A 16,067-nucleotide genomic window follows, 5' to 3' on the forward strand; every position below is an offset into this window, starting at 1 on the left:
TACTCGGTGGGTGACAACTATGTGTGTATATAGTTGCCGGGACCTATTCACACATTTTCCATTTTTGCAGCGGCAAACGAAAAACAAAAGATGCGAAAATGTGTGAATGCCGACTGAACGCCAGTCGCTAGTCACCGAGTGTCTCGGCTGCAAGCGCCTCGACAGTGAAAGCCTCGTGTCTGAAACACAAGTCATGGAAGGACGGCTACGCGTCGGATAGTATGAAATATGCTGTCGTTGTGCGCACGGAGGTGTACGTTTCGTCCAGCGAGCGTCCAGAAATTTCCAGGTATTCGTTATTTAGAACGATAGTTGCAGCGAGGATCGACGACTTTTTCCGAAATAACTAGATTCGAGGATATCCGTCCACTTTTTATCAAAATTATCTGTCCACAGAAGTAACGTGGTTTATTCGCTCAAAGGAAAAGTTTCGCTAATAGCTAGTCGGAGAGTTTTGTTAAAAAGAGAGACGAACGAAATTTCGTTAGAACAAACGAAGCTGTATACTGCATTAGCAACGTGGTCGATCTCATCGCTACCGGGAGCGCATATTCGGTGAAAATTTCATTTCGGATAAAAGTTCCTCGATCTGTTCGCGGTTTCGCGTTACGAATTGAATTTTTCTGTTTTAGCAGCTTTTGAATATAGATTTGCAACGGCGATAACGACAAAATGGTTTATCGATATTCGCGAGAAACTCCGTACACGAAATACGGCGGATTTCCATGCGAAAATAAGTCTCGTATTGGAAACGCGATCATAGTATTCTTCGTTCGCAGGTGAAGCGGAGAATTTTTTCGGGAAGAGCGTGATCCTGAAGGGTTTCGAACGGCGATGAAGTTGGGAGCCGAAGAAAGGACGAGGAGAGACGTCTCTGAATATTCTTGGTGGTTCGGAATAGATATATAACTCGTAAAAATTTGTCGATATAGCTAGAGTTTACTTTTCGCGAGGACGATAAAGGATCTGACGGCGAACTGTGTATTTTCTCGTGGTTAGCGACAAGTTTCGAGGAAGAAATATTTCTGCGCGATCCGAGATATATATTTTTCACATCAATTGAGACATTACGTTCCTAGCGTTCTTAATTTTAAGACTTTCACCGAAGATGTCGTAGCTCTTGAACGCTAAAAGGTTTCACATAGAATTTGATAGCTTCGAAAAAAAGTTTTCCATTGTTTTGCAAGGTCACCTCAAAGTCATTCTTGTATTCTTCGGATTGTACCGTGATAACGGTATAATTTCGTCTCTATCGTGTTCTTTAATTTCTCCGTTATTCCGTTTAGATCGCCAGACGGCTAGAAGAATCGTTAGGTTCCCTAAATCATGTCGGCGCGCGATATCGTTCGATTCGTAGCAACGATACGCGAGCTGTTTATCATCTGCGCTGTCAAATCCATTGTTCCTAGTGGACTACTTATTCGTCATTGTGGACAACGATTTGACTCGATTGATCGCGCGTGCATTTCGTGCCGGGCATGTCGGTGAAGGAAGATTTATACGCGCTTTGCGCGCGAGGGTGCGCGTATGGAACACGAAAAGCGAATTTAATTAGCCGATCGGCAATTTAATTCTCAATCGATGATAAACAGGCGCGGCGTTAAAGTATTTACGTAAACAATCGACTGGTTCACGGATACGCGCGCAACGTCTATCGACGCGACCGTAACTGTCGATAAAAATAATTAACGTTGCCGATTGTTTAACGTGGTATTACGGTGGTGGTTGACGGTGTGGCGACATCTTCCGCGTTGACAATTACGAACGGTGCTGTATATTCTTCGTGCGACTGTGTAACTCCTACCAAATTTAAGGCAGTGCCTGCTAGATAGCTTTACCAACAATGAGTTCGCTATTTAGCAGGCTCAGGACGAAACGGTTCGCTCCTTCGCGTCGTCTTCTCCCTCCTCTCTCTCTTACATCCTTGTTGTTTCCAACCTCTCCAAAATGCGAAACCGATTCAGCGCGAACGAATCCCTCGAGGGTTCGCGTCTCGATGAAGAGCTTCCGGAAATAGCGCGCGCTCGAAATACCGTGTCGATCATTGTACACGATCACGTACGAAACGCGAACGCGAATGCGAAAAGGTAGCCGGGGAACGTTGGAAAAATGCGAAACGGAGGCGCGCCGTGGGGCCCCTTTGTTCGCCGTTTAAAACACTGTAATTCCTCCCGCAGCGGTGAAAAGTTTTGAAAGCTATTTAAACTTACCGGAGCCGCTCGTTATTCCAGTCCGCCTTCCGTCGGCGGATTCACTTAAAATGAAGAAAATGTCGGCGTTGATAGGCAACGTGCGCCGTGATGCGTTTACTCCAGTTGCTGGCCGAGTCTCGGGCCAAAGCAAAAGTTCATGCAAGTCCCTCGAATCTCAGCATGGTTAAACAAAGGAAGAAGAGAGCGATTACGCCAAGAAACCGCTTCATTCCTTTCACATATATTTCAATCCACGCGATGCCGGTTTATTGCAAATTCTAGCCCGATCCGCATTGTTTTCGGTATTTGACGAGCAGAGTCCGCCGGAATCCTGGTTCGTCGGTTTAGGCGAACCTTCGCAATACAGAGGATACGCCGAACGATTACGAACGAAGCAGCATATTCTTTCGGTCCTCGAAGTAACACCTTTTCATTTTTTATTCATCCAAGGTAATTTATTTTCTCCTATTCGCTGATGCTCCTTTATCTTTGATATTTATTAGCGAAAGGATATTCCCGAAGAATCGTTGTCGAGAATAATGCTTCGAGCGTTATAGCGATGTTCCGATAAGGGGTTGGAGTAAAAAAATTGCGATCTGCTAAGGGAAAAACACGATGATCGATGTAATCCTCTTTTACTCGGAGAAATTAAAGCCTGCTGAATGGTTTCATTATACGAAGGGTTCTCCTCTCCTTCGAGAGCATTTATAATGCATTTCTATTGGCAACACGTGTCTTTTTTCGGGACCAAAAACGATAATTTTATTTTAACGTTTAATCTCTATTTGCTTCGCGCGTTGCAATCATTTCGTTTCCGATCGAATCGGTTGTGGTAACAGAGACGCAGATCGTAATTTCTTCCACGGTTAATCAACGTTTATCGCGGGGGATATATTTGGTGTACAAGAATAGCCGCACGTGGTTCACTCGTGATAAGAGACAGCACGGAGATAAATGCAATGATTCTCAATTCTCGAAACGATCACCTACAATCAGGGATAATCGGTCCGTACTTTTTGGGGAACTTTGAGTGTGTCCAACAGCCACGGTAAGACTTACGTTTCATGATCGGCAGCGCAGGCATAATTAACGATGAGAAAAAACAGGAGAGTACAGAAGCGGGAAAACAGAAGCAATAAAACCGCGACGAATCGTCGCGTATTCTAGTCCACGACCACCGGCAAGCAACAAAAGCCTCCGGAAATCCCTGCCGGAGCCAGAAGCACGAGCAAACAGAAGACTCATCGAATTAAACTTGGTAGACGACGAGGAGCAGAGTCGAAGCGGGGAAGGGGCCACACTGGAAGGATAGGGTATGGAGAGACGAGGGGATAAGGGGGTTAACTACGCATTTTAGAGACGTACTTTGACGTCGTGTGTCACGGTTTGACAAAAAACGGGACCGCGCACGGTGAAGATCGGGGAACAGGACAAAGCCGGACAAAGAAGCGAAACAAGGAGCGTGAAAGGCAACGAAGACGACGTAGAAGCGGACAGCGAAGCGAGAACGAGATGGGGTGGAAGGTAGGTACAGAAAGGGGAGAAGAAAGTAACCTAGGGAGGAAGGAAGTGGAAACAGAAAGAGCGAACATAGGGTTTTCAGAAAACACCGCCCTCCGGATCACCTCCTCCCTTTCCCATGGCCCCTTCCTTGTCCCTCGGCCCGTTTTTCCCAATTCTGGCAGCTCTACGAGGAGAGTTTTGTTGGGCAGGGGGATTCGCGCATGTGCATCGGGGGTGGCTGCCTCGAGGACGTAACAGCGCCGGAGACAGCGGGTGGAAGCAGGAAAGAGTGCAAGGGGATGCAGGTCCGTGGGAGTAAGAAGGACGCGCGAAATGGCGGGAGGAAGAGGGTGAGATACGTGTGAGAGTACCCTGAAGAGTGGCGTCGGTAGTACGCGGGGTGGTGGGAGGCCGTGGTGTGGCGGGGCGAGAGGCGACCGTTCACGTCTTTTCGACGTCGACGCAACCCTGTTGGCGCAGAATAGCTGCTCAGTGCTCGTCGAACGGCGCTGTGTTGCGACGGGACCATGCCGCCGCGCCCTGCACCACCGATCAACCGATCTCAGGTACGCGAGACTCATTATCATTCACCGAGAAATCGGTACTGTTCATCGGCCTGTACGCCGGTTACGGTTTGTGTGCACCCTCGCGTACTGTCAATCCGTTCCGTCGCCGAAACGGAACGTGTCCTCGGGCGGATAGATCGCGTTTCAGGAGACCGAGATCAATTCCTATCTCGTGGGTACTCCCTTCTTTCGATCGTCTACGATTTTGTGCGGTATCGTGCCACTCTTCGAGGAAGGAACGAGTCGGTCGTTGCGGCACCTGTGAGAACTTTCCACGATTCCTTGCGGTTTATCTTTCGCTTGTACCCGATGTTACGATCCTGATGCAATTTACAACCGAGATCCTCGAAGTGTTCGATACCGATTAGAACGAGACTCGATAAGGTTCCTTGGGCAGTCAAGATCAAGAGGCACGAATTTCTTTTTGCCTGTGGTAACCAGAGTTTAAGAGGGGTGAAACTATTCTCGAGTGTTTCGCTTCTCTTGCGCTATTTTGAAAAGTATGGCAGGATGCGAGGAAATTTTCTAAACAAATTTTTCAAGGGTTTGCACAGGAGATAGCACGACATAGACGCAGGTACAAGAAATTTATAAGAAAGTCAAAAAATCACTTTCATCACCTTCGTAATCAACGTTTCAGTAAACGATGAGGTATCGAACTTTTTTATATCGAATTTTCAATCGATAGTCAATTCGGTTACTTTTATTCGCCGCTAATATTATCTACCACACGTAGTGACAAATTAGCGTTCTCCTTCGGGCAATAACGAGAGCGATGGTCTTACGTATGTTACGTATGGGACAGTGTTTATTCTAGGATATTAAATATTTAAAAAACATTTTTCTATTTTCAATAACTTTCAAGGTTAGCAAAGGGAAGAGGGTAAAATTGTGAAGGGTACTTTCGCCCTTTAAACCGAAGTTACCACGGATAAAAAAATACATATCCCTTAATGTTGGCTGCTCCAGAAACCTAGAAAATTTCATTAAAATCTATGTCGGACCTCTCGTGGATGTTTAGTGGTTCCGAAGCGACCGCAAGAGACGCGTAGCTTAACTTCCGGCGAGAGTATCCTTGTGTCGGTTTGCTCGCGATTTATAGAACGATCTTGTATACTTAAAATAAACGATTGGCAAAAATTTCGATTCGAAAGCGGTTACTCGTTTCTTCGTTACTTCGAGATGTTTGCTACGAGATGTAGTGAAATCATCGACCGGTTACGGATTGATTATAAAAAATGAAAGAAAGGGAGAAAATTATCGTAGGAGCCAGATGCATCTTCGGTCAATGTGTCCTCCTTTTTGCCGAAGCGGAAGCGTTGTTCCATAGACCTTCTTTGATCGCGAGTTTCCGTCGTCGTATCTCGATCATGCGATAAATCGCGTTCGATGGTAGCGGTCCGGAGAGCGCGCGATTTGTTAACGCGTGGTGGTTGTCCAAAGAGGTTTTGCGGGTCCACGCACGGTACGTTTCTACGGAAGCGTTATTTGCCTCTGGAGGGTTTTCACGATGTCACCACGAGGGGGTGAGAGAAGGGTTTGGAGAGGGCTGAGATACTTTTCGGTCGAGTGTACGGAGTGGGTCCTTGGGCAGTTTGCGGTCTGCGCTTACCTTCGTCTCGTTAGGGTCGTTTTGTGCGCACGTCCCGGGACTACGCGTGAAATGATTAAAGCCGTTTTGTGTGTGTTCTCGCTCTGTGTCGAAGATCAAAGAAGCGCGAAAGAATTGCAAGCCGGATTTCCAGCGGATACAGACAGAGAGACGCTTTTCACGAACGTGCCGCACGTGCGAAAGACGGTTCGCCTCGTTTCCTTGCCAGTGAGGACCGATCTTCCCCTCGTTTGAAGGTTTAAAGGTTTCTTCTCGTAGTTTAAACCTCGCTTCAGCGTTCCCGCGTGGTTAGCCACGTTCTAAAACGAAACGCGTCAATTAACCCGGATACTCGCGGCTTAGTTGAAATGTCTTTTACCGAAAGAATATTTGTCCAGAGTTGCTCCGAGAATGGCTTCATTATTAGCAGAAAGTGTTTGCTCCCCTCCCAAATTGAAAGAATTCCGGCGTTTTAGCGGTTCGCGGTTTTTGATGATTTCGATCGGGTAGAAAGGCGAAGTTAATAGAAAACGAAGGGAACAGAACTCGTCGAAAAGTTGAAGTATTTAGTCGATCGGTGAAGAGTATTGGTTTTCCTCGATTGCTCCGAGAGAAAGAGAGAGAAAGAGAGAAAGAGAGAGAAACTCCCGTCTCTTTTGATTTGTGCAAGTTTCTTACGTAAATATTTTATAGGTTTTAAGTACGCTGTAAAAGTAGACTCGGGACGGTGAACGTAATCGTAAATTCGGCCCGTCGCTTCGAGCATTTTAATCAATCGAATTTGCGAACCGCTTAAAGCTCGTTAAAGAACACGATCCATATTCACGACGTGTATCGACGGGATAAAAACGTTTCTCTCTTTCCTCGTACGTTCGCATAAAGTAAACAGATCGTTTCGGTGAACGCAACGTTACAATAAAAACTAAACTGCCGTTCTCGAGGAATAACGTAACCCCGAAGTGTAACATGAAGTACCGTTATTGTCGGTGAAAATGACGGAAAAATGATGAGGCGGTAACGCAACGCGAATTGTCGGTACTGTTGTAAATTATTTCTAATCTCTGGATATTTTCCATCGTGAAACTCTTTCCACCCAAACTTCAGAATCACCGAGTTTAAATGCGAAGTATCGAAAGGAATCGATCTGGTCCGAATCGAGCACGATATCGATTATCAACCGGTATGATAAACTTTCAAACAGATTTTACACGTTGTTTTATTCGCCCCTGAAGCACGAAAAGTGTAGTCTTTCTCTCGGGAGGAAACAGAAGGGATGGGAAAAATGAAGGGAAAATAAAGTAACAAATGTCCAGAAAATAACGCCTTGCCGTTCTCCTTTTTCGCTTCGTTACGCTTCAGCAGTGGGTACCACGCGAGCTTGCGCGAGTATCTCGGGCGCAGCAGAGAATAGATATTTCATTGTTACGGCTCGGAATATTTTTCGCCGACAGGAAATAATGCTCGTCCCGTCTTGTCTCGTTAGGAGGATTCCTGTAGCTATTCTTGTATGTCACTCGCGCGCAGGCTTTATACCGCGCGACCGGATTAATGGCACAGAAAGAGGAGATACTTTTCGGTTGGCCGGTCGACCCTGTATTCTGCTTCGCGACGAAACAAAGTTCAGTTGTGCGCTGTCGCTTCGTTAGGAGGGTGCAGCTTTTTCAACCGATGCGAGGCATTCCCTACGTTCGCGCATTTCGCTTTCAATTTCGCGACCTGGACAAGAACGCTGCGATATCGGCGAAAGAACCGTCACATTTCGCGTTTGGTACTCTACACGACTTCCGGTTGCGCGAGTCGTGTCCATTTTGACGAGTGTCCTGGCATTTTTCTACATAGCTCCGGAGAACGCACAGATACCGTACCGAAATAGTACGAACTATAAGAAGTCGGGTTTCGAAAGCCTCGACAAATTTTGTATTGTACGTACCGAGTCGCGAAACTAGGACGAGCCGTCTCTGTTTTAATTGTGGATCGAAAACGAAAGGATAGCGGGAAAAATTGAACGGTTTAAAGAGGCGTAACTTTTCTTTGATTCTACTTTTCTCGCGAAGCGGTGAGATTTTAACCGGCGTTTAAATGTATAGGGTGATTCTAAATATTGGACCGGGGCTACAATTCCGGGGGTATTCCGTAATGAACGAATGCTACTTAGAACGAACAGTTTTCCTCATTAAATCAAAACGCCTACAACGAACGCGGGGAAATACGATCGGCCGTTGCACCGATTGTCCCACTCCGCCTTCGTTACTATAATAAAGAAATAGCTGACGATCGGAATTCGTCGATAGTAGTCGAGAATAGCAGTATTAGAGTTCAGTTAGTCATCATCTTTCGATATCATTCGCGAATCATTTTCGATATCATTTTAGATTATATATTCTCTACTTATTTGTCCAATCGATTGTTACGATTTCAGACAATGCATTTAACGCGTAGCGATTTCCACCTAGTCGCGCATAGTCGAAAAATATTTCTATCGAGCACTGTGAGCTTCGAGTTGACGTTAACGTAAGCCTAGAGCTCGAAACGTTAATGTTTTTGGTGTTCAAACGTGGGTAATTCTCTGCAACCAGTGTGTCGGCCGAAATCTCCGTGTTGCTTCGATCGTGCATCCTCCGCGTTAGTATTTAATAAACGTAACTCCCGGGCGGCGGTTAAGCGGGTAAAGTGGGATTTCGCGATCTACGATGGGAAAGTTTCGGTACCGTTTCTCGCTCGACACGCTTCGTGAATCTTCGAATGAATTTTTCCGTTTTACGTAGGGCGTCTCACTCTCTCTTTCTCTCTCTTCCTATCTTTTTCTCTCTCGTACGCGAGGTGTCTCGATAAAATATTCTCCGCCCCTCGGGTTCAACCGTTTGAGAGAAGGTTTTGCAAGTGTTCGAGGTGTTGGTGAATTTTCGCCGTGCAGGGAAAGCGGCATAGGTTATTGATTATCGTGAACAGCTTTATAAATAACCGATCGTGTAGGAGCAGCCGCCGGAGACGCGTAAATATCGCTAGTCGGGGCGATTCTTTAAAAATCGCTCCACGATGATTCTTCAGGCTCCGTGTGTTACCTCGTGTGTGATGTGAAATCCGATCGCGTTTGATCGATGCCCTCGTAATTCGCCTCGAATTCTTATTTTCGTTCTATTATTCGCGGACGGTCGCGCGCGGATAGACAGCTCGGACGACCGCTCGGTATTTGAACGCGGGAAAGGACTCCGCGTTTATATATTGCTTGTTTGCGCAACACCATATAGTATACTACACCCAAGGAGAAGATCCTGGACGTTTCCAGGGATCGTTTTTTCCCTGGCCTTTAAACTTGGTCCATCGGATTATCTAGACGGTCGCCAAGATGAAATTTTTCTTTTCTCGGTTATGGTTTTTCTTTCCGTGGAAAACTGTCGTGTTTTCTTTCTGAAAATAACAAAAACAGCTTTGGCTTATTCCTCTCTTAAGTAAAAGAAACGGTGCGTTTATAAACGGTATATTGTTTTGGTACTCGGAGCAAATATTACACAGTTTCACATCATTCCGATCTACGTTGTTGGTTCTCTTTGGTGGATAATTGAAAATCTGTGGAATAAATTCCTGTGAGGTAAGGTTTGTAAACTTGAACACCAGAACGGTAACGAATTAAAGTTGATAGGACTCTTTCAAACATTGTAGGGCTTTTATGGAAATAAAGTTAGAGAAACACAGTAATGTTTCGTTCGATATTTGTATCACTGATTGCGTAAATTCGAAGAGGGTCATCGACATTTGCCGAAACGCTAAGAAGGGTATTCTTTTTTATGTTTGCAATTGTTGTCCATATACGAGTATACTTGTCTCCGGTTTAGCCGAGAAAGGACGAATTTTTCTCAATTAATAGTCGAAGCATTGAACGCGTCCAAGTCGCGAGCACTCGTTAGATATCTGCTGTTATTTACGTAACGAGACGCGCTCTGTTAAATATCCGGAGAAACAAGGACGTAAATAGTGGCGTGTTTTGCGTCAGTTAAAATAGCTTTAATAAGGTAAGTGGTAACTCAAGTGTCTCATCGGTCGCTGGTAGATCGTCGATTTTACTCAAGCACGACTACTTTCGTACCATTGATTTTCATTCAGGCTGTGTAAATAGTGTAAAATAAATACGTATCACGGAGGCGCCGCGAGCGGTCCGTGCGATTGTTAGGATTCGTAGTACGCGGCTAGGCACGATTCGTGCAACGACAAAAGACGAATCAGAATTAATATTTTCTTATTGTTACGTTGCTCAGTGGGAGGGCAGTGGACGTAACTCTGGCTGTAAATATTTGCTCGCTCGAATGAAACCGGTCTTTATTCGTCCTTTTACTCGTTGCTTTTGTCTTCTTTCCGGTAAGTTTGCCAAAGTACCTGAAGCGGAATCGTCGCGTCCGACGAAAGAAAGACTAATTTCGTTTAGTGCGAATTACTTTCGAGATCGTTTCATTATTTAGATTATCCGGGAACTAATTAAAAAAAAAAAAAAACAAAAAAAAAACAAAAAAAAAACGAGAACCGTAAAAAAAGAAGCACAAAAACTCTTTTCGGAAGGAAATGTTACGCTGCTATTTAAACAGTACTTGCCAATGAACTAGTTCGAATTGTGTCCTCGATGAGCAATCTCTTTGAAAGCTACACGATGCAACAAACTTTCGCATTACGCGATAACAACGAGAGCGAGAATTTATGATCGACGGAAGTTCGATACGCGTTTCTGGACCAATGAAACGCGACCCTTTCGATTCGTTTTTCTTCTTTTCTTATTTAATACTTCGACAGGTTGCACGTTTCGCGTAAAAGCTTCCAAATTGTTTAAACTGTAGGATTTTGTAAACGTTGATCCGTGAGTTCATTCTTTTCGATTCGTTGGTGGTGTAGGGAAAGCAAATGGCGGCTGACGTAGTCCTCCGTAACTCAACGAGCGGTCGCATGAATTTCACGTAACGTCAGGTAATTACAGGGTAATAGTGCATTCACACCTACCCTCTCCGTGATCTTCCCTGTGGACGAGCCGTAAAAGCGAAACGCGTCTATATACGGTTAAGAAAATTTAGTCCTTGAAACAAAGTTTCGCGTTAATCTTTTCACTCGCGCGCCGCGGATCGGCTTAAACGTTTTCTTCGCCCTCTCTGCGAGAGATCGAGGCGGAAGTTACACTCCGTGTTCCTTGCTCTCGACGGATCTGCTTCGGAGATTGGACGTCTGTTTTCTTTGCGCGTTAACACGAAGATAATTTCCAGAGAGCAGCTGGTAACACAGCGTTGCTAAATAGCTGTCCCCATCCGAAGGTTGATTAAAAGTCGCTCAACCGTTTTCGCCTCTTCTCGTTTGCCCTTGTCTCTGTCTTTTGACGAAATTGAAATGCAGCGGTGGGCCCTGATGTGAGATTTTCTCAGCCTGCTTTAAGACGATAATCCTGTCCCTTGGGGGGTTTCGATTGAGCGTGACGAAGGTGAACGCGATATTATTAATCAGAGTGTAAGAAGCGATGGGGGATGCGCGGAAAAACCGTCTGCCTCGTTTGGAGGAAGGTTTCTTTTAAATAAAAAAACTTCGATCCTCTACGCGTTTAACCGCGTGTAAACGCGAACAAATTTGTCGCGAAATAGCCGCTGGTTTTTGTCCAGTTTAACGTTCTTCTTGTCCTTTAATCGATCCTTCGTGATTTCGAACGAGAAACACGTATTGTTCGCTCTTCTGTTCTCTGCTCTCTTCGTAGCGTTAAGAAGCTAGCCGAATTTTCATTGAACTTTTTTCCATGGGAAGAACGCAAACGCGGGAAGCTCGGTGAAATTTTATGCAAACACGGAAGCATGTGCTCAGCTGCTGATAACACTTTCTTCGAAAATTGCCAGCGGCGGAAACTGATTGGCTGGAAGTGAGCCGTTTATTGTAGCGGTACGTCGCTCCACCCCGCGCGAAAAGTCTATTACATCGCTGTGGGAGTCTGCGATGACTTATCGGCTGCTGCGACATTTTTTTCAATCGCGGGAAAGTTGTCCGTCAGCCTCTAGTTTGTCACTGTTACGAGGATAACGTCTCGACCTACGTAACGTTAGTCTCGGTGCATAATCTTGATTAGAAAGAACCGGTTTTACGTTTCGAACTTCGGTTTTGGATTCTTGCCAGAAATTTGAAATTTTGTATCGCGCAAAGAGTTTCTAATGCGCGCGAGATACGTCACGAACTGGGAATTTTTCGATTCCCTGAGTACTTTTTGCGACAAAGTGGTTCTTGACCGATCCTTTCCGTGTTGGGAACAAAACGTTCGCGAGGAAAACTGAATTCACGCAGCGGTTACGACAATACGACGGAAAATTACCCGTGCGAAACGGGATCGTGGAAAATCGATCCGACCACGAAGAGACGCGGCAAACCGAAAATGTTGCGAACCCATTCCGTTTGCCATTATCTCCAACGGAGAGAAAATGTCAGATTCGCTGCCTGGAGATCTCATTATCGACGAAAAAGCCGTTCTAAATCGTGAATTTAGCTGCCAGGGGAACCGAGCACCAATCGCGTTCCATTCGCCCGAGTGCTTAATCGGTCGGAAATGAATCGCGATATTCAATCTGTATCGACAGATTCAATCCCTCAAATATTTCCAAAGTATACTACTTTGCAATAATGGAAGAAGATCGCGGAGAGATTGATCGTCTAGGTTCGACTGAATTTTCCCTGAAGGCACTCGATGAACTCGAAACCCTCTTGGTCCATGAGAAAGTGGTTTCACGGTGGTGCTTCGTGTGGGATAATAACACGGACGACTCGCAGACAAATCGCACAGTATTTATTGACTTCATTTGACGAAATCTGGTATCGAGTAGGGATCAAAACGTTGCACACGACCAGATACGTCGCTTCAACGTGTTACACGAGCGTAAATCGATCGTGGCCAGTTCTAGCTCGTACGTCGCGCAGAAATCAACTTGAAATCTATTGTACAGTCTCGTTTTCTGAGCGGAAACCGGGTGAACGATATTGTTATCGCTGGTGAAAAAAAAAAATGTAGAATCTCTGTCGACAAAAATAATTTGTTAACTTTCGGAACAAAAGTAACAAAAGAGTTACTCCACCGTGTGAAATCGTATACGGGAGTTCATAATTTGAAGCGCGGATCTACGTAAATACGAAACGAGATTGAATTTCTGGGTTTACGTAGCATAAGGAACTGGCTCGCCAATGCGAGCGAACGTAAAAGCGTTGGTCTACGTGTACTAAAAAACGGTTGCTAGAGCGTCAAGTTGCTACGAGCGTCGAACGTCTCTATGGCTCGAATTAAGAAACGTGGAGCCAGATTCGAGGTGCGTCAACGTGTCGGGATCTCTCTTGGAATATTGTCATAGGAAGTCGCGATGAAAAGTTCATCCTACGGTCTAGGAAACGTACCCGGCGCTTATCTGCCAGCCACCAGACGGAGTTTACTTTACGTATGTAAAGGAAACATTAATTTGCCCGCAAAAGTTTGCTTTGCATCGTACTTCGGCATTGTATCCGAGTTGTTGGGCACGGTTAACCGCTGTACATCGCGTTACTCCCCAGCTGATCCTGCTTGTTTTCGCGGCTATTCGCGTACAATGTGCCTCCGTGTTCGGTTCCGCGATCTTCTTCGACTTCCGGGCGCGAAGCGATCGCGGACAGCTCGATCGATTCTTACGAGATCAACACCGTCGCGCTGCACGCCGGAAATTTGCCGATACAATTAGACGCAAACTACTCCGTTAACTTAAATACCGAACTTTCCTGATAATAACTCGCCGCTTTAACTTGATCAGAGCACGTGCCCGACCATGTGTGTGCCCGCGCGCGCGCTTGTTCTGGCAGTTTAACTTGTAGCTCGCCGGTTCGTTTACGAGCCTACGTCAATTTCATTCATTAGCCCTAAAGTCAACGGTGTGAAACGTGTTTGACGGTTATTCGAAGAGTTTGTAACCGGTGTGAATAGTGCACGTGACCAGCTCGCGGCGATTTTCGGTCGTTTCTTCGTCGGAAGATCAACCAAACAGGAATCAACCTACGCGACGAGTACTTCCAACCTTGTCACGACTATATTTTTACCGTCACCGTTTGACGTAGAAAATTAGGGAGAGGGAAATTTGATGCACGTACGGGAGTGTACTTCTTACGAATTTATTGGAATTTGTGCACCGTTTTTCGTTAAACTACTTCAAACGCGTGAACCGATCCGTGTGTATCGGGCCGTTGGATACGTTTCTTCCGGTTTTGATATACGATCTTCGAATCGCGCAATTTTGTATTATTTAATATGTTTCTTTAAAATTGAGGTCGTTGAATTTATTAAACCTTCTCCGCGATACTTTTAGAAACGGGTGATCTTAATATCTTAAATAATAAGAAGGTACACTCGTTCTAAAAGTAACGATAACGGTGCGAAGAGGAATATTTGACTTGTATATACTTACGAGGCTGCCGTTTACCGTAAGATTTTTGCACAGAACTGTATATTCATTGGTGGGTGCCCGACTCGCGTCTCCTCTTTTTTCTCACAGCTGACGGGTCAAAGGTAAATCACGGCTACCCTTTCAGTAACGGGTGTTTGTAAATCGACGCTTTGAACTTGAGCCTCGAGATGTTCGTACTCAGCTCCTCAATCTCTTCTCAACGATAGCCAAAGGCCTTTATGTAATTAGAGAGATACGAAATGGTCCGGATTATCCATCGCTCGCGTCCTTTTCAGATCGACGCTCGTCGCTCGAGCACGATCACGAGATACTTTCGCTAGCTTGTGGCGCGCTGTGGTGCGGTGTGTGGTGCGCTGTGGCGCGGTGTGTGGTGCGCTGTGGCTCGCAGCTATCCGGTACCTATCGGTGTTACGCTTTCACTCTGAGGTTTGCTCCTCGTTGGCACTGTCATTCAAGCTTGACGACTAATCTTCGATACTATCCCTCGTCTACGCGGAAAAAAGCGAGTCTACCTTTCCCTCTTGACTCTCTTTATTTGCGACCGATAGGTCTGGATTAGGTTCAATCAACGCGGTGGATTTCGATGTTCGTTGTTGCAATTTTTGCGTAGACGCGCGACGGTGCAAAAGCTGATTCCCACGCGAGGTGTTCGCTCTATTATGAAATACTTTCCGCGGAGAATTATGGAATACGAAATAGCTCGCGTGCGCGTGAGATTACGAGGATACTTTGTAAAATTAATGGCACGGAAATTAATTATTTCGCTCGTCACGGTGAAACGGTGATAAACGTCGAGTTTCGTCGAGTATACCGTGCAAACGCGAATTTCCAAACGCGCGCGCCCACCGAGCTTTCTATCTTTTTTCCTCCCTTCGAAGCGGCGCGTTTGACGGCGATTGCAACGTCGAATTTTCATCATCAAAGCGAAGAAGGCCAGGCGCAGCTGCTGCAGCCCTTCCGTCGGATTAAATTGTCTTCGTGTAATTTTGTTTGCCCTTCGAAGCGACGGGAGTTACTCTTTCTTGAAAACACAATGGCGCGAAGCTCGTTTCGCCCTGACGATGCGCGATGCTGCTCTCATTCCCGGGATTCCACGACGAGTGAAATAATATTACACGAATACAGCTTTAAATCGCGAGTTTACCTAACCAATCGGATCGCAAACGTTAACGAATCGTCACCGTACGAATATTTTTCGATGCGATACTCTCATTTTTCTCGTCCCAAAGACAGCGAACTTTTAACTTTGCTAAGGTTTCTCGGTCATTGTTCGAAGTACTTATTGCTTTATAGGCGCATTACCCGGTGTGCATAAGGGAGAGAATGTTGCTGTAAAAATGCCGAGGGAAGAGCTTCGGCAAGCGCTCAGGGATCTGGCCAGTTCCGCACTCCTCGTAAAAGCGGTGAAGTTGAAACGCCGTGTAACTACATGGATTGCATCGAAACGAGAATCACCTACCATTCCGTACCGATTGTTCCCGTTTTTCGAAATGGGCCACCTTTACAGTCCGCTCGGTCGTTTTAGCGTCATTTGCTTAAGTTCCTCTCCGTTGAATTAGTAACCATTGAACGTTCCCGACTTCTCCGAATCAAGAATAGCATCTTCGTCGAGTCGCCAGATTTCGTTCGGGATAAGCTCGAGAATATCTGCACGACGAAAATATAAACTGTTATTCGTGAGAGGGACGTTTGTACGAAGGGATTGCGATAGTTCGTGGATAACGATGGCGTAACCGATGAGACGCGTTAACAGGGTCGAGTCATTACTGAAATTATGACTTTAATTACCGGA

The 16,067-nt window shown here is 45.7% G+C and overlaps 2 protein-coding genes across 3 annotated transcripts in view; both read left to right on the forward strand.

Moving 5' to 3' along the window:
* Nucleotides 1-16,067, forward strand: part of Oct-tyrr (Octopamine-Tyramine receptor) — a 47,949-nt gene that overhangs the window by 1,317 nt on the left and 30,565 nt on the right. The window contains exons 2-4 of one of the 2 annotated variants that reach the window (XM_076321380.1): nt 71-3,240; nt 3,299-3,716; nt 3,796-4,261. The gene's annotated coding sequence lies outside the window, so the exon portion shown is untranslated. Of the gene's footprint in view, nt 1-70; nt 3,717-3,795; nt 4,262-16,067 lie in introns of both variants that reach the window. The other variant, XM_076321382.1, reaches the window with a different exon arrangement.
* Ir25a (ionotropic receptor 25a) overlaps nt 8,214-16,067 on the forward strand; it is a 69,427-nt gene continuing 61,573 nt past the window's right edge. Inside the window, exon 1 of the mRNA XM_076321268.1 lies at nt 8,214-9,441. The gene's annotated coding sequence lies outside the window, so the exon portion shown is untranslated. The remainder of the gene's footprint in view (nt 9,442-16,067) is intronic.

The sequence above is a fragment of the Ptiloglossa arizonensis genome, chromosome 10, assembly GCF_051014685.1.
Source record: "Ptiloglossa arizonensis isolate GNS036 chromosome 10, iyPtiAriz1_principal, whole genome shotgun sequence".
Lineage (NCBI taxonomy): Eukaryota > Metazoa > Arthropoda > Insecta > Hymenoptera > Colletidae > Ptiloglossa > Ptiloglossa arizonensis.